This window comes from Rattus norvegicus, chromosome 7 (genome assembly GCF_021556685.1).
Source record: "Rattus norvegicus strain SHRSP/BbbUtx chromosome 7, alternate assembly SHRSP_T2T, whole genome shotgun sequence".
Classification (NCBI taxonomy): Eukaryota; Metazoa; Chordata; class Mammalia; order Rodentia; family Muridae; genus Rattus; species Rattus norvegicus.
In genome coordinates, this window is record NC_141540.1 from 11,007,842 (window position 1) to 11,032,006 (window position 24,165).

The 24,165-nt window shown below is 40.3% G+C and overlaps 1 long non-coding RNA gene and 1 pseudogene across 1 annotated transcript; both read left to right on the forward strand.

The window, feature by feature from the left end:
• Positions 1-5,026: 5,026 nt before the first annotated feature.
• On the forward strand, positions 5,027-20,519 carry LOC148004433 (uncharacterized). The gene is made up of 3 exons (XR_015626102.1): positions 5,027-5,139; positions 14,587-14,834; positions 18,745-20,519. It is a non-coding gene; the product is annotated as an uncharacterized LOC148004433 (long non-coding RNA).
• Or6c242-ps1 (olfactory receptor family 6 subfamily C member 242, pseudogene 1) lies at positions 6,849-7,772 on the forward strand (annotated as a pseudogene).
• Positions 20,520-24,165: the final 3,646 nt, after the last annotated feature.

The window sequence follows — 24,165 nt, forward strand, 5'->3', positions numbered from 1 at the left end:
TATTTTCCAGTTCCATCCATTTGCTTATGAATTTCATAAAGTCATTGTTTTTGATAGCTGAGTAGTATTCCATTGTGTAGATGTACCACATTTCTGTATCCATTCCTCTGTTGAAGGGCATCTGTGTTCTTTCCAACTTCTGGCTATTATAAATAAGCCTGCTAGGAACATGGGAGAGAATGTGTCTTTGTTGTATGTTAGACCAATTTTGGATACGACCAAGAGAGGTATAGCTGGGTCCTCAGGTAGTGCAATATCCAATTTTCTGAGGAAACTCCAGACTGATTTCCAGAATGGTTGTACCAGTCTGCAATCCCAACAACAATGTGGGACTGTTCCTCTTCCTCTACATCCTGGCCAGCATCTGCTGTCCCCAGAGATTTTGATCTTAACCATTCTCACTGGTGTGAGGTGGAATCTCAGGATTGTTTTGATTTGCATTTTCCTTATGACTAAAGATGTTCAACACTTCTTTAGATACTTCTCAGCCATTAAAAATTCCTCAGCTGTGATTTCTTTGTTTAGCTCTGAATACCATTTTTTTACTAGGGTAAATATATCTTCCTGCACTCTAGCTTCGTAAATTCTTTGTATATTTTGGATATAAGCCTTCTATCAGTTGTAGGATTGATAAAGATGTTTTCCCAATCTGTTGGTTGCCGTTTTGTCCTAAGAACAGTGTCCTATACCTTACAGAAGTTTTGTAGTTTAGTGAGATCGCACTTGTTGATTCTTGATCTTAAGGCATTGAATAAGGCATTGGTGTTTTGTTCAAGAAATTTTCTCCACTGTACATGTGTTCAAGATTCTTTCCCACATTTTCTTCTATTAGTTTGAGTGTATCTGGTTTGATATGGAGGTCCTTGATTCACTTGGACTTAGCTTTGTATAGGGTGCTAAGCATTGATCAATCTGCATTATTCTACATGCTGACCTCCAGTTGAACCAGCACCATTTGCTGAAAAGGCTATCTTTTTTCCATTGGATAGGTTTGGCTCCTTTGTCAGAAATCGAGTGATCGTAGGTGTTGGGGTTCATTTCTGGGTCTTCAATTCTATTCACTGTTTTATCTGTCTGTCTCTGTACCAATAACATGCAGTTTTTATCACTATTGCTCTGTAATACTGCTTGAGTTCAGGGATAGTCATTCCCCCGGAAGTTCTTTTATTGTTGAGGATAGTTTTAGCTCTCCTGGGTTTTTTGTTATTCTAGATGAATTTGTAAATTGTTCTGTCTAACTCTTTGAAGAATTGGAGTGGTATTTTGATGGGGATTGCATTGAATCTGCACATCGCTTTTGGTAAAATGATCATTTTTAATATATTAATCCTGACAATCCATGAGCTTTGGAGATCTTTCCATCTTCTGAAATCTTCAATTTCTTTCTTCAGAGGCTTGAAGTTCTTATTATACAGATCTTTCACTTGCTTGGTAAAAGTCACACTAAGGTATTTCATATTATTTGGGACTATTATAAAGAGTGTTGTTTCCCTAATTTCTTTCTTGGCTTGTTTCTTTTTTGTGTAGAAGAAGGATTTATTTGAGTTAATTTTATACCCAGCCACTTTGCTGAAGGTGTTTATCAGGTTTGGTAGTTCTCTGATGGAACTTAAATATACTATCACAGCATCTGCAAATAGTGATATTTTCACTTCCTCCTTTCCAATCTTTATCCCCTTAATCTCCTTTTGTTGTGTGATTGTTCTGGCTAGGACTTGAGAACTATATTGCATAAGTAGGGAGAGAGTGGGCAGCTTTATCTAGTCTCTGATTTTATTGGGATTACCTCAAGTTTCTCCCCATTTAATTTAGTATTCGCTACTGGTTTGCTTTATAAGGCCTTTATTCTGTTTAGGTTTGGGCCTTGAATTCCTGTTCTTTCCAGGACTTTTATCAAGAAGGTGTGTTGAATTTTGTCAAATGCTTTCTCAGCGTCTAATGAAATGATCATGTGGTTTTTATTGTTCAGTTTTTGTATATAGTGGATTGCATTGATGGTTTTCCGTATATTAATCCATCCCTGAATGCCTGGGCTAAAGCTTACTTGATCATGATGGATGATTGTTTTGATGTGTTCTAAGTTTCAGTTTGCAAGAATTTTACTGAGTACTTTTGTGTCGATATTCATAAGGGAAAATGGTCTGAAGTTCTCTTTCTTTGTTGGTTCTTTGTCTGGTTTAGGTATGAGAGTAACTGTGGTTTAATAGAAGGAATTCTGTAGTGCTCTGTCTGTTTCAATTTTGTGGAATAGTTTGGATAGTATTGGTATGAGGTCTTCTATGAAGTTGTGATAAAATTGTACACTGAAGCCATCTGGACCTGGACACTTTTTGCTTGAGAGACTTTTAATGGCTGCTTCTATTTCTTTAGGAGTTATGGGGTTGTTCAAATATTTTATATGTTCTGGATTTAACTTCAGTACCTGGTATCTCTCTAGGCAATTGTCCATTTCCTCCAGATTTCCAAGTTTTGTTGAATATAGGCTTTTGTAATCGGATCTGATGATTTTTTTAATTTCTTCTTATTTTGTTGTTTTGTCTCCCTTTTCATTTCTGATTATGTTAATTTGGACACACTCTGTGTCCTCTGGTTAGTCTGGCTAAGAGTTTATCTATCTTGCTGATTCTCGCAAAGAACCAGTTTTGGTTCTGTTGATTCTTTGTATAGTCCTTTTTCTTTCTACTTGGTTGATTTCAGTTCTGAGTTTGATTATTTCCTGCCTTCTACTCCTCCTGGGTGTATTTGCCTCATTTTGTTCTAGAGTTTTTATGTGTGCTGTCAAACTGTTGATATATGTTGTCTCTTGGTATTTTCTGCATGCACTATGAGTTTTCTTCTTAGCATAGCTTTCATTGTGTCCCATAAGTTTGGGTATGTTGTACCTTCATTTTCATTAAATTCTAAGAAGTCTTTAATTTCTTTATTTATTTCTTGCTTGACCAGGTTATCATTGCATAGAGCATTGTTCAACTTTCATGTATATGTGGGTGTTCTTTCCTTATTCTTATTGAAGACCAGAATTAGCCTGTGTTGGTCTGATAGGACACATGGGATTATTTCTATCTTTCTGTATCTATTGAGGCCTGTTTTGTTCCCGATTCTATGGTCAATTTTACAGAAAGTACCATGAGGTGGTGAAAAGAAGTTATATACTTTTGTTTTAGGATAGAATGTTTTATAAGTATCTGTTACGTCTCTTTGGTTCATAACTTCTGTTTGTCTATCTATATCTCTGTTTAATTTCTGTTCCCATGATCTGTCCATTGATGAGTTTGGGGTGTTGAAATCTCTACTATTATTGTGTGAGGAGCAATGTGTGCTTTGAATTTTAGTAAGATTCCTTTATTTATGTAGTTGCCCTTGTATTTGGAGCATAGAAATTTAGGATTGAGAGTTCATCTTGGTGGATTTTTTTTTCTTTGATGAATATGACGTGACTTTACTTATCTTTTTTGATGATCTTTGGTTCAAACTGGATTGTATTCGATATTAGAATGCTACTCCAGCTTGTTTCTTCAGACCATTTGCTTGGAAAGATGTTTTCAAGCCTTTTACTCTGAGGTAGTGTCTGTCTTTGTCTCTGAGGTATGTTTCCAGTAGGCAGCACAATCCTGGGACCTCATTATGTATCTGGTTTGTTAATCTGTGTCTTTTTATTGGGGAATTGAATCTATTGATATTGAAATGATTCCATAATAATCATTATTAAGGAATAATGACTATTGCTTTCTATTATCTTCATATTTGTAGGTATGGTTATGTTTGTGTGCTTGTCTTCTCTTGTTTTGTTGCAATACGATTAGTTTCTTGATTTTTCTAGGGTGTAGCTTGCCTCCTCTTGTTGGGCTTTACTATTTATTATCTTTTGTAGGGCTGGATTTGTAGAAAGATATTGTGTAAATTTGGTTTTCTCATGGAATATCTTGGTTTCTCCATCTATGTTAATTGCGAGTTTTGCTGGATATAGTAACCTGGGCTGGCATTTGTGTTTTCTTAGGGTCTGTAAGACAACTGTCCAGGATCTTCTGGATTTCATAATCTCTGGTAAGAAATCTGATGTAATACTGATAGATCTGCCTCTATGTGTTATTTGACCTTTTCCCCTTGCTTCCTTTAATATTATTTCTTTGTTTTTTGCATTTGGTGTTTTGACTATTATGTGACGGGAGGACTTTCTTTTCTGGTACAATCTCTTTGGAGTTCTGTAGGCTTCTTGTATGGTTATGGGGATCTCTTTCTTCAGGTTAGGGAAGTTTTCTTCTATGATTTTGTTGAATATATTTACTGCTCCTTTAAGTTGAGAGTCCTCACTCTCTTCTATATTTATTATCCTTTGTTTGATCTTTTCTTTGTGTCTCATTGTGTTTTGGGCCAGTAGTTTTTTCCATTTTACATTATCTTTGAAAGCTGTGTCGATGATTTCTATGGAATCTTCTGCTTCTGAGATTCTTCTATCTCTTGTATTCTGTTGCTGATGTTTGTATCTATGGCTCCTTTTCTCTCCCTTTGGTTTTCTATATTCAGGGTTGTCTCCCTTTGTGCTTTCTTTATGGTTTCTCTTTCCATTTTCAATTCCTTCACTTGTTTGATTTTGTTTTTCTTTAATTCTTTAAGAGGTTTTTTGTGTTTACTCTTTAAGGGCTTCTACTTGTTTACTTGTATTTTCCTGCATTTCTCTAATGGAATTCTTTATGTCTTTTGTAAAGTCCTCCATCATCGTGATCAAATATGATTTTAAATCTAGATCTTTCTTTTCTGGTGTGTTTGAATATTCATTGTTTGCTTTGGTGGGAGAATTGGCCTCTGATGATGCCATGCAGTCTTGGTTTCTGTTGCTTAGGTTCCTGCCCTTGTTTTGCTATTTCGGACAGTTGCTTAACCTTCATATAGGCCTGTGTGTGAGGAATGCTGTAGACCTGCTTTTGTGTTTTCTTTCATCCATTTATGGGAACAGAGTGTTCTGCTTTCATGTGTATAGTCATTCCTCTCCACTGGCTATCAGCTGTCCCTGTGGGCAGGAACCAAAAGGGCTTGCCCTCCTTCTCCCTGGTCCCTGTGCACAGGGAGCCCAGATGGTGCTAGGCATTTTTCTCTTGAGTCAGAAATGTGGGCAGAGAGTAGTCTCCTCTGATTTCACAGGTATGTCTGCCCCTCTGAAGGTCTACATTTCCCTCTCACAGGATTTGGATTCAGGAAGCTCTTTGGCAGCTCCGTTCGGATCCGGTTGCAATCTGGACTGCAGGGCTCCTGCAGCTTGATTACCCCTATCTTCCTGTGGCCAGAGGCCCTATACAGTTTTCTCTTGTGCCAGGGATGTGGGAAAAGGTGGGCAGAATTGGAAGTCTCTCCTGCCCTGCAGTCTCAGGATTGCCCAACACATCTGGGCCATCAGCTTTCTCTCCCACAAGGTTTGGAAGCCAGGATCTGTGGGCCAGGATCAGCAAGGTTCAGGTACCAGCTAGAAAATGGAAGTGCTTCGTCCCAGAGGAATTTTGCCTTTGTGTGTCCTAAGCCAACCACGCAGGTCACTTGAAGCAGATAAGTTGGTCTTACCTCTGGTCTTGGGCCTGAAGTCGCTCCTTGGGGCTAGGTTTCAGCTCTCTGTGAGGGGAGCAACTAGAAAGGCCTGCCTCTCCTTATCCTGGGTCCTTGTGCACAGGGGGCCCATATGGCACTAGGCATTTTCCTCTAGAGTCAGAAATGTGGGCAGAGAGTAGACTCCTCTGGTTTCCCAGGCGTGTCTGCCCCTCTGAAATTCTAGCTCTCCCTTCCACTGGATTTGTGTCCAGGGAGCTGTTTGACCAGGTCCGTTCCATTGATAAATATTTTCATGTTTTTTATATTCGATGTTTCAGCTTTTTTTACTGTCCTCTTATGCAGTTTATTTATAGCTCATCTTCACATACATATATGTGTGTGTGTGTATGTATGTATGCATACAGTGGATATATATATATGCATATATATATATATATGATGTGCATTACCTTAATTTTTTAGTATCAGTAATTTACACAGAACAAGTCAATTTCATATTACTGATACAAGTATTTAAGAGAGTTCTAAAGATTATATTAAAGTATCTTTATATATCAGTTATAATTATGAATTATTGTTATATGATGTAAAAATACTTTCTTTCCTTGCTGTTTGGTGTCCAACTAAAGTTTAAAACTTTTTAAAGCAATTTCATACACATCAACCAAAACTGACATAAAATCTGAATTTAATGAGAAAAAAACTTTTTATTACAGAAATAAGAATGTAGGTAAAAAATTGAAAGTCTACTATAATACAAGAAGACAAAATTTATAATGGAATTTTTAAAGGAATGAGGATATGATTTAATTGTTTAAAATACAAAAATACTGACATCATTTTCTTAAGAAAATACATATTGAAGCTACACTGCTTACTTTTCTAGTTTGATATTTAGACTATCTCTGTATATATTTAAACTGATCACTGATTTTCTCAATGATCAAGAACTTTGTTTTCTAGAAAAGGTGACATAAGAAAGGCATAATAATATTAAAGAACTAGATGAATTTACATTGAATTACTATGTTTTATACAACAGTAAGTGTAACAGATGGTGGCAGAATGAAAAGAGAAAATAATGTGGCTTCAAACATAGAAGATGAATCTTCAGAAAAATATTCGACAGAGTGAGACCAACACAAGGGTACACATGCACACACACACACACACACACACACACACACAGAGAGAGAGAGAGAGAGAGAGAGAGAGAGAGAGAGAGACTCAGATACAGAGACAGAGACAGACAGACAGACAGACACATCTATGCTTGTTTTGTGGCTCATGTTCATGTGTTCATGTTTTCTATGTGGATTTTCTCAATTAGATTTGTTGTACACAAACTGTCTGAGATAAAGAACAGAACTTCAGTGACAGACTTCATCCTTCTGGGTCTGACAGACGATCCTGAGCTTCAGGTTCTGGTTTTCTTTTTTCTGTTTCTCACAAATTTGCTGAACATTACTGAAAAATTAAGCATCATTGCACCCATTCTATTGGATTCCCACCTGAAAGCCCCCATGTATTTCTTCCTTAGTAACTTCTCTTTATAAAAATCAGTTACTTCTGTCTGTTATCCTAGGTTTTTGTTCAGCATCCTAACTAAGGACAAGTCAATCTCCTATAATGCTTGTGCTGCCCAACTATTTTTCTTTATCTTCCTTGGCTCAACAGAGTTTTTCCTTCTGGTATCCGTGTGCTGTGATCACTATGTGGCAGTTTGCAAGCCCGTGCACTATAAAATCATTATCAATATCAAATCTGCCACTGGCTCATCATCAGCTCCTGCATGGCTGGTTTCTTGGTAATTTTTCCTCCACTGGTGGTGGGCTTAGAGTTAGATTTCTGTGACTCTATCATTTTTGACCACTTCACATGTGACTCTGCCCATTTGCTGCAAATAATCCTTCAAAGACACCAGCACTTTGGAGCTCATGAGCTTTATATTAGCTTTGGTCACACTTATGACCACACTGATGCTGATAATTCTATCTTACACCAGTATTCTCAGAACTATTTTGAAATATCCCTCAACCATAGAAAGGGAAAAGGCCTTCTCAACCTGTTCCTCACCCATGTTCGTTGTCTCCATATCTTATGGAAGCTGCAACTTCATGTATGTGAAAACATCTGCTAAGGCTGGCGTTGCTTTGACAAATGGGGTGCTATGCTCAACACCTCTTGCCCCCATTCTGAATCCTTTTCTGTACACTTTTTTTTTCTTTTTTCTTTTTTTTCAGAGCTGGGAACTGAACCCAGGGCCTTGCGCTTGCTAGACAAGCACTCTACCGCTGAGCTAAATCCGCAACCCTCTTTTCTGTACACTTTAAGAAATGAAAAAGTGAAAAGCATTTGAGGATCTTGTGAGAAGAAAGCTTTCTTCAAAAGTGCTTATCTGATATAACTTACAAGTGAATTGTTGAGCCGTAAAACTAATGAACATATCCTTGTTTTAGTTCATCTCAGAAATAAAATTGTATGCTACTCTTAATGGAGTTACTTTACTCATGTTTCAATTCACTTTAATGTTTGCTTTGAATTTCTCAGCATGATTATTATGGGATGATTTTACTAATACATTATATTATAAATTAGGGGTGAAATAATTTTAAATTATAATTTATATATCTCAAGTAATGCATATGTCAATGGCATCATACATATTTTTGGAAAGATTAAAACATTGAGCCTCCTTGTGAATCACGTATATGTTATAAGTCCATTTACTACAAGAAAATATAGAAAAGATATTATTCTTGTTTTTAGGCAGACAACCCCCATTTAAAGAATCTAAAAAAAAAGTCTCCTCCAAATGAAGTCATTTATTCTATGACAGCCTGCTTTTAGACTTGCAAGGTTTGTAGTTTTAAAGCACACAGAACAGAAAATATCTGAATCAGTCTTTTTATCAGTAGCAAATACTAATACCTAACTTCTTTTACTGTAAGTTTCACTATCTAATCTATAAAGTAGGAAACGTTTTATTTTAATCAATGTACCCTATTTACTGAGTTTTGTTCTTCCAGGCATGTACCCTGTTGACCCTCTATCTTCAAACTGCATTTTCAGAAAGTGCTAAGCCTCTAATGAATACAGACCTTAAATCTGTAACCTATTCTCCTGGCCTAGAAGAGTTTGTCATTTGTCTCTGTTTACTCCTCACCATTTATACTGTTTGACATTGCTCAGTCACAGATATGCTAAGTAAGTTCCTAGAGTCTAATCTAGCTATGTGCTTATCTGTGCATAATGATCTCAAAGCATAAGGAAGCTTTCCAAATAGTGGCCATAAAAAGTTAATTTTAGAATTTTCCTAAAAGACTCATAAGTAATTTTCTCAGGAAAAGAATAAAATGAGTTATAGTGCAGAAAATCCCCCACAATGCAACATGCAGAGAGCAAAACCCAAAAGTTAGAGAATGAAGGACAACAATTGTAGCAATCTGCTCTATTTCGATGGAACTGTGTGAAGCAGCTGTGCTGGCTTCATGACTCTTGCTGTTTCCAAAGTTAATGGCAGTGCCAATTCAGATGTATGATATGGGAATTACCAATACATACAGAGAACGTTAAAAGTGTGAAGTTCTTGAAAGAGAAAAAATGAAAAATAAAATAAAATAAAATGCTATGTTAAATGGAAAAAGAGATGAAATTTTTTAACTGAATTGGAAACAATTTCAAACCTCTTGCAGGCTGCTTAAAGCTTCACAAGAGAACCCAATCTATGGTGACGATTACACATTAATATTTACTTTTGCAAATTATTGTTTTTAAAATACTCTTATATTTACTGTGGTTTTAATTATTACTTATAGTAGCTTAAACAACAACACAATGCAGTAGCAAATTAACAATAATTTATTAATTATAATTTTTATAGGAAGAAAGCAAAGTGAAAGTGGTAATTCTGATTCTATGTAAATATATTGGAAAGAGAATTATTGAATAATTGTCAAAAGTTTTCCAATTATAACTGTTACACTCATTATACAAATAAATGGGCAATAACACATTTTTTATTAAAATTTTTCCTAAATGGTAAAAAAAGTCTGAATCTTTGAACTAATCCTGTCTAGCAACTTTCTTTACCAAGGGATGTGATTTAGTAATCAATATTTGTACTGTGCCTTTGATAACTCTATTTTCTTCATTTCAGGTATCCTAGTCTGCTTTTGAAAGATTGTATATTATAGCATATTAAAAATATTGGAATTAGGCAATAGTGGCCCACACCTTTAATAACAGAATGTAGGAGGCAGAGGTAGATGAATCTCTGTGAGTTCAATGCCAATATAGTCCACAGAGTGAGCTGCAGGACAGCTACTCATCAAAGGAGAAACTGTTCCCCCAAAACCATACACACAACCACATGCACACGCACATGCACACACAAACACACACGCACACACACAATATTTCTAAATAAACATTGAAAATAATCAGAAATGAAGCAAAATACAATGAGATCAATTGAAAATGGAAGGAAGAAACTGATCCTATCCCACAGCTCCCTGCTCCGAAATACAATGAGTTAGAGAGCTGAAAACCCAGAAGTTCAGATCATTCTGAGACCACAGGATAGATGACCAATTCTGCCCACCTTTGCCCAAATGCCTGGCCCAAGAGGAAATTGCATAGTGCCTCTGGACACAGGAATAGACGGGCAGTGAGCAACACGTACCTACAGTTCTGGTCTGTGCCTAGAACTGAACTGAAGGGGTACAACAACTCCATGCACCCAAATCCCATAAGGGAGATGTCTGGACCCTCAGAAGTGTGGACACTCCTGAGAAATCAGAGGAGACCACCCTCTGCCCAGATTCCCAACCAAGAGTGAATCCCCTAGTGCCATTTTTCCCCCTAGGTGCAGAAACCTAGGAGCAGTGAGGGGCAGGACCATTCCAATTCCTGCCTGTGCTAAGAGCTGAAAGACTATCACCATGAGCACCTACACACCTGGGAGCAGAGCACAATGTTCCCATAAATGGCTGAAAGAAAACAGCAATACAGGTCTACAGGAATGCTGACACACAGTTCTACAGGATTGTCAAGTCACTGTCAGAAACAGCAAGACAAGCTAACACCAGAGACAACCTAATATTAAGAGGCAAGCACAGAAACAGAAACCAATACTTTAGCATCATCAGAGCCCAGTTCTCCCACTGTCCCCGCCAGCGGGGACCCAGTTATTCAGGGTCCCGAAGGGGCGCTACCCTTGGGCCTAAATGGGGGGCAAGAGAAGAAGGAGACCAAGCAAGATTCTGTTGTCAAGGTCTCATTTATTGGGATGAATGTTACAGCTTTTAAGGCTTTCAGGTAGGGGGAGTGACCTTTGTGAAACATGAAGGAGGGGGAGATGAGGGTATAGGCAGTGATAGCTGGAGGCAAAGAAGTCAGGTGATGAGGTCAGGTGGTGGATACACTGGGTGTTGACTGAGGAGATAACTGGTATCTGCTCGAGCTGAGGCATCCCTTAAATGTTATCTTCCTGTGCCGTAAATTCATGGGAGAGGCTTTCATTCAACAATCTTAAGACTTAAGGCAGTTATCTTAAGGGTGAGTCTCTGTGGCCAAACAGCCCAGAGTCACCTAGTCACTTTGAGCCATGCAGTCAAAATGTGGCTAGGCCCAAGTCCAATATGGCTCTGTACATCTCCCCCATTATTCTTTAAAAAAAAAAAAAAAGACCATTAGGTGGAAGTAGTGGTCTGAGAGAGATCAGACATGCCTCACAGAGTGCCCAGCTCGGCCATGGCGAGCCACTCTTGCAGTTAGGACTGCACCCCAATGGCTAGGAATGAACTTATGCTGTAACACACCGTTCTGGGCTATACGTGTGTGTTATTGGGAGAAACTGGGCAGAGGAGCATTTGACCAGCCCGCACGTTTAAACGGGGTGTAGCCACCTCTGTCTTAGGATCGACCTCTCGAACCCCAGCCTTATCTGTCATAGGATCACCTTGTTGCCCCCAAGGTTCCTGTCTTAGATTGGTCAAGGGTCAGAGGAAGTTGCCCGTCGCTGAGGAAAGTTACACTGGATCATCTTCTCATTCCTCTTATTTGAGCCCAGGGGTGAAAGAGCAGGGGCCAGATGGCATTAATATAAGAGATTGTGGAAATTGAGCCTCTCCCGATAAATAGTGGGCACCTCATCTGGTTCTTCTCAGCTGCTATGGCCATACCACCAACGGCCTAGTCAAGCCTCTTCTGTAATAAAATTTAGAATTCCCAATTGTTAGCAACTACTTCAGAAAGTTCACCAACTGTGCTTGCCTAACAATACACTGGGGGAGGGCAACTCCAGACACTGCAGACACAATGGCTGCAGCAGTAATGGCTGCTCCAATAGCAGGGAAAATGCCAAGGTCTTTCTCAGGACAGTTCAGGATTGGTCATTCTTCTCTGGAACAACCAGCAGGCAATGGAACCATGTCTGAGATCTACAGAACCAGGGCAGAGTTCCCCAGTCCACAGCAGCTTCACGCAGATGGCATTCCTGTGAAGCTACAGACTGTAAAATGACAACACCAGTTAAGGCAACAAGAGTCACCAGGGGAATGAGGGGGGCAGGGGTAACAGCTGGAGTCCAGTCTTTTCCAGAAAGCAGCAGCGCACTGAGGGTCGGAGCGCAGGCTGCGGTGGGAGGAGGCACAATGACTGCAGCAACGCAAAAATCTCTGTGATGACAAAAGATGAGGGGGAATCTTCCATCTTCCTCTCAGGGCAGAGGAATGACTCCAGGGACCCGAACCACGAGAGCTGAGTCTTCATGCTCCCAGGATCAGCATGGCTCACCAGCCACTCAGGCAGCTGTCACACTCCTGTAGCATCCTGTAGAAAAAACACAAAGATTCCCTCTTCCCCATATAAAATATCTGAACAGAATCATGCCAATATGTGGATCTTTCTATTTCACCTACGCAGAAGTATGCCTAGTTGTAAGGTGCCATAAACTCAGAGTGTTCCTTGGCATCCAAATTTTAAAATTGAAATAAAAGGAGCATATTTTAGCATACAGGGATAACTCCCCTTTTTATTTATTAAAATATTGTTAAAATATTATTTATTAAGATAAGTCCTTGAGGATTAAATTGAGGACACTGAGCACTTGTATTTATAAATTGACTTTTATACCAAATTATTATCTCCAGCATTATTGTTTTGGTGATATAAAGAATGAGATTTTTTGACTAATTGTTCCTATGTACGGCCTATAATCTGCCTGGTATCATTGTCCTCCCTTGCTAAGTAAGGTGTCCAGGCAATCCAGTTTGAGGTCTTAAATGGCCTTTAAAGGAACAGTACTTAGTCCTCTTAACCACTAAGCCATCTCTCCAGCCCCTCACCAGCTTTATTTACCTAAACATAAGCATTAATTAGAGATGCCAAATCCTATAAATTTTGTCCAGATTCAGTCGCACTAGAAATCCCTGAGCTGGCAGGGTGAGGCTGGGAGTTGAAAGTAAGCAAATGGAGTCTTCCTCTTTTCAAGAGGGTGTGTTATCAACTCCATTACCATTTTCAAAGAGCTGGGTCTATGGTTTTGTTTAGTTGTCTGAGTCAGAGCACTGAAAGGACAGTGAGTTGTCAGACATTCACACTGAAATCATCACTCACTGATTTCAAGTAGAAAACCTGCCTCTAATATAGCATTAAGTAATTGTATAATTTGAGGGCTAGTAGTATCTAAAAAAGGAAACTTTTTAATCAACTGTAAACCATAAGCCATACATTGGCTATCAGTATATGAATTGAAAGCTTGATTTTTTTTAACATTTTAAAAACGGGCTACAATTAATTAATAATCTGTGCTGCAGCAGGGGAAACTCAAGAGAATAAACAAGTAACCCAATCATACATGTAGCCTTTTCATTAGATGAACCACCTATAAATACAGTCAGCTCATTTCTTATGGGTTGCATGCACAAATTTATAGGAAGTACAAAAGCATGCAAAGAGTAAAATTATCAATTTTGCCTGAAATTTGCAAATGTAATAGGCCAAATATCAGTATTTTGTAATAACCAATTAACTGTTGTTTGGAATAAGATATGTTTTACCAGGTTTCTTTTTAAAATACTTCCATGACTCTATCCTACAATTCTGTACTAATACGACAAAAGCTTTATCTCCAATGAGGATAACAAAGTTAAGTTTTCTGGTAAGGTGAGGTACTTTGGCAATTAACATATCCTTAGAAGCTTAAAATTAGTTTTAAATGTTAAAAATGAATATTGAATCTTTTCTGGAGCAATAGCTACTCCCCAAATATTAAAGCTCATTTTGAGAGCAAAGGTTTATAGTAAAAATTTCCATATAAACAAACTGCATTAATCCTTCGTAAATCCTGTAACAATCTCTACCTGTTTGATTTTTTCTCAATTATAAATAAGTTTGATTTAGTCAATTTAACACTGACAATCCTTAATCACAATCCTTAAGTTCTCCTTGTAACACCAGAGCACAGCCACAACTTTGGGAAGTCACCTGAGTTCTGAGTACATGACTAGGCAGCTGCCCTTGAGGCAGTGGAATTAGCATCAAAATACAGGTAACTCCAGGGCAAACCACAACTTTGGAAAGCAAAACTCAACCTCCAACAAACTAGTCTCCAAAATCCAGTCTACAAGACACCGAGTCTGTCCTTCTTGCTACTAAGTTTGAGTGCCAATTCCTACATATGAACGTGAAAAGAAAATTATACAGATTTAAGGTTTAAAAATATGAAGTTAAAAGAGTAAGTTTCAAAATTCACAGACTCAGAACTGAAACAGGCTTGGGCAGGTCCAGACATGCCCAGGCCCTGTGGGGCCTGCCCCGCTGTTAAAACTGACAGACCACAAAGATAAGGAAGAAGGAATGCAGAACCAGCCCGAGGTATCGGAACTGACTCATAGGCCATCTGGCAGGAAGGGATAAGCCCCTAGCCCCTGACATTCCGGACCCTTTTGCTGTGTAACCCTGCATCTGCGCCTCATTTGAATCCGCCAATCAAGTCCCTGTAACCATGCATCTGCTTCTGTACGCCCGTTTGTGCTTCCCCAGACCCAATAAAAGCCCCATGCTGGAGCTGCTGGGCGCGCAAGTCCTCCGAAGAGACTGTGTGCCCGCAGATACCTGTGTTTTCCAATAAGCCCTCTTGCTGATTGCATACGAGTGGACTCGGCCTGGTCATTGATTGGGCTTGGGGATCTCCTTCCTGAAGGAAGATTCTCTCTGAGGGTCATTCATATGGGGGCTCATCTTGGATTTGGAGATCCTCCGCCCAGAGATCACTGACCACCCACCGGGAGGTAAGCCGGCCGGCGTTTGTCTTGTCTGTTGTCTGTTGTGTCTTGGTCTTGTCCTGTGAAGGATCGATCAATAGGCTCAGATCTGGGGACTATCTGGGCGGACCAGAGAAGAGGCTGATGAGCTCGGACTTCTCCCCCGCAGCCCTGGAAGACGTTCCAAGGGTAGTTGGAGGAGAGGGAGATCCGGATCCGTGGCGCCTCTGTCCGTTTTCGGAGGGATCCGGACCCTTGATGACTCCGTCTGAATTTTATTGGAGTAGAGAATCCAAGACCCTCGCTGACTCCATCTGAATTTTTGGTTTCAGTTTGGTACCGAAGCCGCGCAGCGCGTCTGTCTGTTACTTGTTTGACTGTTGGAATTGTTTGTCTTCTTTGTGACCTGACTTTGGTTTTCTGGACGTGTTGTTGTCCATTGTTTGTGTTCTGTTTCTGTGTTTGGTATCCCAGAAGCAGCTAAGGTTAAGCTGCAGTTTGGGCCAGGTACTGAAGTTACCAGGCATCTGTGGAAATTGGTTATAGGATGCTTTGTCTTGGTCTTGTTTCTCTGGTTTGTTTTCTGTGATATTGTCAAGTTTTTTTTTTTTTTTTTTTTTTTTTTTTGGCTTTTTTTTTCGTGTTTGAATTTGGATTGACGACGGTGTTTGAAATCATGAAACTGTTTGCTTTGTTCGTCAAAGAGTTTTACTTGGTCCTGTTGGTGCTTAAGTTAAAAGTTAAAAATAATTTGCTTGAGAGAAATTGTTTTCTTCGAGGAGTTTTATCTTTCTCTCTTGAGCCTCCTCCCCAAGGAGAGATGCCCCAGGTTGGGGGGCAGATAAGCCCCTAAAATAGTTTCAAAAATAGTCTACAACAAACTGTGAAAAACTTTGTTTTGCCAGTCAAAATTTAGAATTCAGGCTTTGGCTGTGGCCAAGGTCAGGATTAATGTTTTCTTTTCCATGGGCCTTTAGCCCACTGAGACAGTTTGGTGAAGGACTACTACTGCAGTCCTGGTATTCAGAGACACGGAGAGAGCCATAGTCTTTTTTTTTAAAGGTTGGTACTATAGTATTAACAATCTCTTTATTAGATGTAAGAGACAGGAAGCCCCAGGTGAACTGGTTACAATTCTTTTGTCAGCTGCTTATTATCTAGCACCCAGGTTCTAACCATCTCTCCATCCTTTTGTTATTAGTTCTTACTAGAAGCCTAGTGTCATTTGGAGGCTGGTAATCTGGAGAGGCAGAGCCACCAAGCTGACAATGAAAGGAGGTACTCCTTAAAGGAAAATCTAAGTCCAGAGAGACAGCTGGTAACAGATAGGCTGCCTCTCTGCTAATAGACAAAGCTTGTTCTTATTTTTACAATGGCCCTTTTGTCCAAAAAAGGCCTCCTGGTTTAGCTGTGTGACTAAATGCTATTTTTCCTCTTCAGTGGACCTCTATTCTCTAAATTCCCTTCTTGTTTTCTCACCATCCCACTTGAGATGCTTGTTAGTAACTGTTACAGATCTTCTTTACCACTGAGGAAAGACAGAATCCTACTAGAGGCCAGAAAGGATGTTCCAGACATGGATGGAAGGCCCTCACTCCTAACTGTTGACTTTAATACCCCTGAAGGTAGGGAGTGCTCCGGGTCTGCCCCCAGGCTCCAAGGATGGGTCTCCTAGGGGCTGGAAAATGCCCCACCAATCTGGCTAAGATAAGGAAAAGATATGAAGAAAAGGTTACAGAAACTTGAAGGGTTAAGCTAAGTCACTGAGAGAGTTATTGTAAGTTGCAGAGAAAATAAGTTGACGTGTGGTTCAGGGTCTGTGCACAAAAGTGGACAGCACCTAAAAGCTGTAGAAGAAGATGCAGACAGAGAGACTGAAAAACAAAAGAAAGAGACAAAAAGAAGAGGAAGTTAAAAAGCTAAAGAGAGATAAAAGAAAAGAGAAGAACATATACTGGCCACAGTAGTTAGAAAACCAAGGAAGACAGTACTTGGCAACAGGAGAGAATTCCTGGCTAAAGATCGGTGTGCCTAATACAAAAAAAGGACATTGGGTCAGGGACTGCCCCAGGAAGAACAAGAGGTGCCTCTCCAGTGGCTCCGAAGGCAAGCCTCTTGGTCCTAGAGTGCTGGCTATGCACAAAGATAGAAGGAAAGCCTGCCCAGTTGTTGTGTGAATGGGGGGGGGGCAAAGCTCTCTGCTCCTATGCTCCAGTGGGCCAGTATCCAAAGACCTTGAGTACAAGGGGCTACTGACAAAAAAACAATACTTATGGACTGCCCGAAGAACAGTGGACCTTGGCGTGGGCCGGGTAACCCACTAGTTCATGGTCATCCCTGACTGCCCCCATCCCTTGCTCATGAGAAATTTGCTTTCCAAAATGGCTTGCATGGGCTGAAGGGTGAGGCCACGTGTATGCATATCTGCACACTGTGTACATGGGGCTTAAGACCTGTCTCAGTACACCAGTACCTGATGCTGGGAGATGTGTGGCTTAGTGCCGTTCTGCCTGGAACACACCGTTCCTGCCAGCCGGGCACTGACAATTATCACCCAATCCAGGATTTAAACTGTGATAGAGTGGCTGCTGTTTTGCCTTTGAATAGAATGTCCCAAAAGATGGGACCACTGGTCAGCTGCAATGGACTAGATTCTCCACTGGTTGGGGACAATCTTGTCACCTTGCTGCCCAATCCTGACCTGGAGCCACTGCAACATGAGTGTCCAGCACTGGCAGAAGCCCATGGGTGGAGGAAAGACCTCTGTGACTGGTTGATTGACCCCTGCTGAAAGCGGAGGCTACCTTGTCTACAGACAGGAACAGTTCTCTTCATGAAGGTCAGAGATAAATGGGTGCTGCCATAGTGGACAACACAATGTCATCTGGGATGGCTGAACCTCAACCCCCCAGCACATCAGTGCCGCAGATGCCTTTGCCATCTCTTGGATGCCCTGGTGAAGCCAACAACTGTGAGTACTATTCATTGCTCAGGATATCGGGAAGGAAGAGATTCAGTGGCATGGGGCAGTAACAAAGCACATAAAGTGGCTCGGGAAATGGCTATACAGGAGCATATTCTGGTTACAGGCCTACAAGAGACAGCCAAGGGGAACTGGGATTGGACTAAAGGGATGGCCCCATTTAGAATGTACAATAGAAGAAAAGACCCAAGTTGCTTAAAGGCACACATTAGGGGAAAGCTACACTCCCCAGAGAACAAAGAAAAGACTCACTTTGCCAAATACAGAAAGGGACTCATTTAGGAGATAAAAAGTTTGTCCAAGTAGTTAAGTTATATATAATAGACTTTAAGATTTTAGCCAGAGAGACAGTAAAAAATATAAGGTATGTCAGTAAGTAAATGCTTAGCAAGCAAACAGGACAAAGAGACCTAGAGAGTTTAGTGAAAAGTCGAAGTGAACTTCACTGAGATAAAACTAGGAAAATATGATCACAAGTATCTCCTAGTGCTTGTAGATACCTTTCCATGAATAGATAGAAGCTTTCCTCACCAAGCAAGAGACGGCCTCGGTAGTCATCAAGAAGATATTGGAAGAAATCTTCCCCAGGTCTGGAGTGCCCAAGGTAATCTGGTCAGACAATGGCCCTACTTTCATTGCCAAGGTAAGCCAGGTTGTGGCCAAGTATTTAGAAGTCGATTAGAAATTATGTTGTATTTACAGATCTCAAAGCTCAGGACAGATAGAGTAAATAAATAAAACTCTAAAAGAGACCCTGACCAAATTAAATTGACCATGGAGACTGGCGCAGACTAGGTGGCACTCCTTCCCTCTTGCTCTCTTCAGAGCAAGAAATACCCCTTCCAGATCCAGCCTTACCCCCTTTGAGATCTTATATGGGGCCACAGCTCCCCTGATTGTATTAGATGATATTACTGAACCAACATGTCATATTAATAATGATTTATATGCCAGGCTAAAAGACCTACAGGAGATACGGAAAGAAGTCTGGTCACAGCTGGCAGCAGCCTAAACCCCAGGGACCCTCGAGACATCTCATCAGTTCCAGGTCAGAGACTACAGCTACATATAATGACATGGAGCCCAGACACTCGAGCCTCACTGGAAAGGACCGTACCTGGTGCTGCTGACCACGCTGACGGCCATCAATTCTCAGCCCTCACCAGCCGTGTACTAGCTGTTGGGGCTGAGAGCTGGGACCTAGAGGGAAACTCAGACCTTCAAAAAGCTCCCTAGGCTTAATTTCATGTTTGCCCTGGGTTCTATCAAGTTAGGTGTGGGGATAGGCTTGATTTCTATTACAAATGATGTAACATTGCATATGTTAGTGCTCCTAACACTTCTTGGGACTGTGCCTCAGGGATCACAATCTGTATAAGTTTAGAAGTTCTAAAAGCTAGTCATGACCTTGGTGTGTAGGTTTAGATAGTGTCCAGATTGGAATCCTGATGCTAAAGACTTAGTAAGACAAAAAAAAGAGTTGAAAATTACTTAAGGCTATCTAGGTGCTGCAAGGGCAGCACAAGGACATCTGCCATTGCCCTGCAATGAAAGGCTTATAGAGAATTCAGAACTGCCATTGATTCAGATATAAAAAGAGTGAAAGACTTTTTAGCTGACCTCCAAGAATACCTAACCTCCCTCTCAGACGTAGTCCTTCAGAATAGGAGAAGATTAGACCTGATATTCCTTAAAGGAGTCTGTGTTCTACACTGAAAGAAGAGTGTTGCTTCTATGCAGACCATTCAAGAGTAATTAAAGACTCCATGAATAAACTTAGAGAAAGGTTAGACAAAAGACAGAGAGACAGAGAAGCACATCAGGGATGGTTCGAGAGCTGATTTAGTAGATCTCCTTGGATGACTACTCTTATATCTTCCCTTATGGGACCCTTCTTAGTTTTGCTTCTGCTTCAGATTATAGGTCCATGTGTGTTAAAGAAACTAGTTAATAGGTTTGACTCCTACAAAAAGATAGAGACGCTCAACAAGGTTGGTTTGAGTCTTGGTTCACTCAGTCTCCCTGGATGACTACCCTACTTTCTGCTATATGGCTGGGCTATTACTAATAATTTTCTTGGTTTTAGTTTTGGATCCTGTGTGACAAACAGGTTAATTGCTTTTGTTAAAAATACAGTGGGTGCTGTGCGGTTGATGGTTCTGAGACAACAGTACCAGTCAGTTAGGACAACTGGTGAGACCAAATACGAGATTTGATATCAAAATTCTAAGATTAGAATTACTTAGTAGAAGAAGAGGGGAATGAAAAGAAAATTATACAGATTTAAGGTTTAAAAATATGAAGTTAAAAGAGTAAGTTTCAAAATTCACAGACTCAGAACTGAAACAGGCTTGGGCAGGTCCAGACATGCCCAGGCCCTGTGGGGCCTGCCCCGCCGTTAAAACTGACAGACCACAAAGATAAGGAAGAAGGAATGCAGAACCAGCCCGAGGTATCGGAACTGACTCATAGGCCATCTGGCAGGAAGGGATAAGCCCCTAGCCCCTGACATTCCGGACCCTTTTGCTGTGTAACCCTGCATCCGCGCCTCATTTGAATCCACCAATCAAGTCCCTGTAACCATGCATCTGCTTCTGTACGCCCGTTTGTGCTTCCCCAGACCCAATAAAAGCCCCATGCTGGAGCTGCTGGGCGCGCAAGTCCTCCGAAGAGACTGTGTGCCCGCAGATACCTGTGTTTTCCAATAAACCCTCTTGCTGATTGCATACGAGTGGACTCGGCCTGGTCATTGATTGGGCTTGGGGATCTCCTTCCCGAAGGAAGATTCTCTCTGAGGGTCTTTCAAACGCACGATGGTGCGGGTCTCCAATACCTCAACAAAGAGACATTGTCCTAAAATCTTTTAGAAGCCTGGTTTTTAGAATAAGAATTCCATAAAAATATTACCTCAATTTAGACCTGCTTCCCTAGGTTGGCCCATGTCACATGTTGTCTAGAATGACTTTTTTAACCATCTCCAATAACTTAAAAGCCAATATCCTATGACCAAGGCATGTAGAGCATATTTATACATTTAAAACCAATCAGAAACAAAATTGAAGTGGCTATACATGTCTTTAATATTTACACCAAGCACCATTTTTAGTTTTCTAGCTGTGATTTTAAGAGAAGCACCTTCTCACCTGTTTAGTCCAATAATCACAGTCAAAGATTTTCTAAGAGAAACAGCCATCAGTTTCATTACCATAGAAGCTGTGAAGCTCCTGGTGTCTTTAGGTGTCACTAGTATAAACATTTAGCCACCCCCTGTGGAGCTTGCCCAGTGGACTTAGGCGTCTAGCTACAGATGAAGGCTCTAAAAGCCAATTGAAACTGCTTTTTATTCGTTGTTCCCTTCTTGAAACGAGTTAAAACCAAGTCAAGGTGTGAACGACCGGCAGATAAAGTTTTTACCATTTTTTCTTTTGAAAATGAAACATAAAACATTTAAGCAATGAGAAACAAAAACCACAGACATAAACTGACAGACATGGACAGCTTCGTGCACCAAGGACAGACAATAGAACAAGAGGGAAAAAACTAGATGGTGTCCCACCGAAGGGACCTACATATCCTACCTAGGGGACCCAGAACCAGAAATAAGCATTTCTCCAATAGGAGCCAGCAGAGAGGCAGGACGTCTCCTGCCTTTCTTCTCTTCCTAGGAGAGCTCTAAATTTTTTTTCTCTTCTGTGGAGAGTCCGGGAGGACTGTTTTTCCCAAACCCATTCTCTCTCATGTCTAGGGTGTAAACTATCTCTAATCAGGGTCCAAAGACTAAAATATAACTATAAAAGAACACATATGTAAAAACACTTTACCATTACCTTGTCCCTTTTTTATTTTAAGTTTTACTTAAGCTAGCCCCACACTGTTTAAAATTAACCAGGGACACCTTTCATCAATAAAACAAAAAAACTTGGTTAAATCCTTTTTTTTAACTCTTTCCTCTCTCCGTGAATGAAAGCTTGATCTCTCCTATGAATCAAGCCTCCTTAGACAATACCTTCCCCATGGTGTTGGGACGACACTTATTCGACCGGTCTTCCCTCCCTCTCCAGCGATGCACGAGCATTGCAGCCTGAAGAGTCCTCAATCTCTCCTCGGATCTCCTGTCTCCGTCTTCCGGTAGTTGGCCGTACTTCGGGGTCCCTGTTCAGGCGCCACTTGTCCCCGCCAGCGGGGACCCAGTTATTCAGGGTCCCGAAGGGGCGCTACCCTTGGGCCTAAATGGGGGTTGAGAGAAGAAGGAGACCAAGCAAGATTCTGTTGTCAAGGTCTCATTTATTGGGATGAACGTTACAGCTTTTAAGGCTTTCAGGTAGTGGGAGTGACCTTTGTGAAACATGAAGGAGGGGGAGATGAGGGTATAGGCAGTGATAGCTGGAGGCAAAGAAGTCAGGTGATGAGGTCAGGTGGTGGAGACACTGGGTGTTGACTGAGGAGATAACTGGTATCTACTCGAGCTGAGGCATCCCTTGAATGTTATCTTTCTGTGCCGTAAATTCATGGGAGAGGCTTTCATTCAACAATCTTAAGACTTAAGGCAGTCATCTTAGGGGTGAGTCTCTGTGGCCAAACAGCCCAGAGTCACCTAGTCACTTTGAGCCATGCAGTCAAAAAGCGGCTAGGCCCAAATCCAATATGGCTCTGTACATCCCACCAAAGCAAATACTAGATATCCAAACATGACCAAAAAGCAAGATTTAGAGTTAAAATCATACTTTATGATGATGATGAAGGACTTTAAGAAGGATATAAATAACTCCCTTAAAGAAATACAGGAAAATACAAGTAAACAAGTAGAAGCACTTAAAGAAAAAACACAAAAATCCCTTAAAGAATTACAGGAAAACACAGCCAAAAAGGTGAAGAAATGGAACAAAGCCTTCCAGAATTTAAAAATGGAAATAAAAAATACAGAAAGCAAAAAGGGAGACAACCCTGGAGATAGAAAGCCTAGGGAAAAGATAGAAAAGAGAATCTCAGGGGAAGAAGATACCAAAGAACACATAGACACAACCATCAAAGATAATATAAAACGCAGAAGCTCCTAGCCCAAAACATCCAGGAAATCCAGGACACATTGAGAAGATCAAACCTAATGAAAATAGTCTAGAAGAGAGTGAAGACTCCCAACTTAAAGGACCAGTAAATTATCTTCAATAAAATTATACAAGAAAACGTCCCTAACCTACGAGAGAGATGCCCATAAATATACAAGAACCCTACAGAACACACAATAGATTGGACCAGAAGAGAAATTCCTCCCATCACATAATAGTCAAAACACCAAATGAACAAAACAAAATACGAATATCAAAAGCAGTAAGTTAAAAAGGGCAAGCAATATATAAAGGCAGACATGTAAGAATTACACTAGACTTCTCATTGGAGACTATAAAAGTCAGAAGGTTCAGGGAAGATGTCATATAAACCCTAAAAGAACACAAATGCCAGCCCACGTTACTATAGCCAGCAAAACTCTCAATTAACATAGATGGAGAAACCAAGATATTCCATGACAAAACCAAATTTATACAGTATATTACTACATCTCCATTCCTACAAAGAATAGTAGATGGAAAGCTCTAACACAAGAAGGGAAACTACACAGTAGAAAAAGCAAGAAAGTAATCTCCTTGCAATGAAACCAAAAGATGAGATATACATAAACATAATTTCACCTCGATATATGAAAATAACAGGAAGCCACAATCACTATTCCTTAATATGTCTCAACATCAGTGGACTCAATTCCCCAATAAAAAGGCATAGAATAACCTACTGGATACATAAAGAGGACCCAACATTTTGCTGCATTCAGAAAACACACCTTGGAGAAAAAGACAGGCACTACCTCAGAGTAAAAGGCTGGAAAACAAACTTCCAAGCAAATGATCTGAAGACACAAGCTGGATTAGCCATTCTAATGTATTGAACAAAATCAACCTTCAACCAAAAGTAATTGATAAGGATAAGGAAGGACACTCTATGTTCATCAAAGGGAAAATCTACCATGATGAACTCTCAATCCTACAAATCTATGTTCCAAATGAAAGGGCACCTACAGTTATAAAAGAGATCTTACTAAAGCTCAAATCACACATTTACCGCACACAGTAATAGTAGGAGATTTCAATACCCTACTCTCATTAAGGGAAAGAACACGGAAAAAGAAATTACATAGAAACATAGAGAAGCGAACAGGAGTCATGAACCAAACGGATTTAACATATTTATAGAACATTACATCCTAAAACAAAATGTTATACTTTCTCAGCACCTCATGGTATCTTCTCCAAAATAGATGAAAACAATTGGTCATAAAACAGGCCTCAGCAGATACAGGGAGATAGAAATAATCCCATGCAT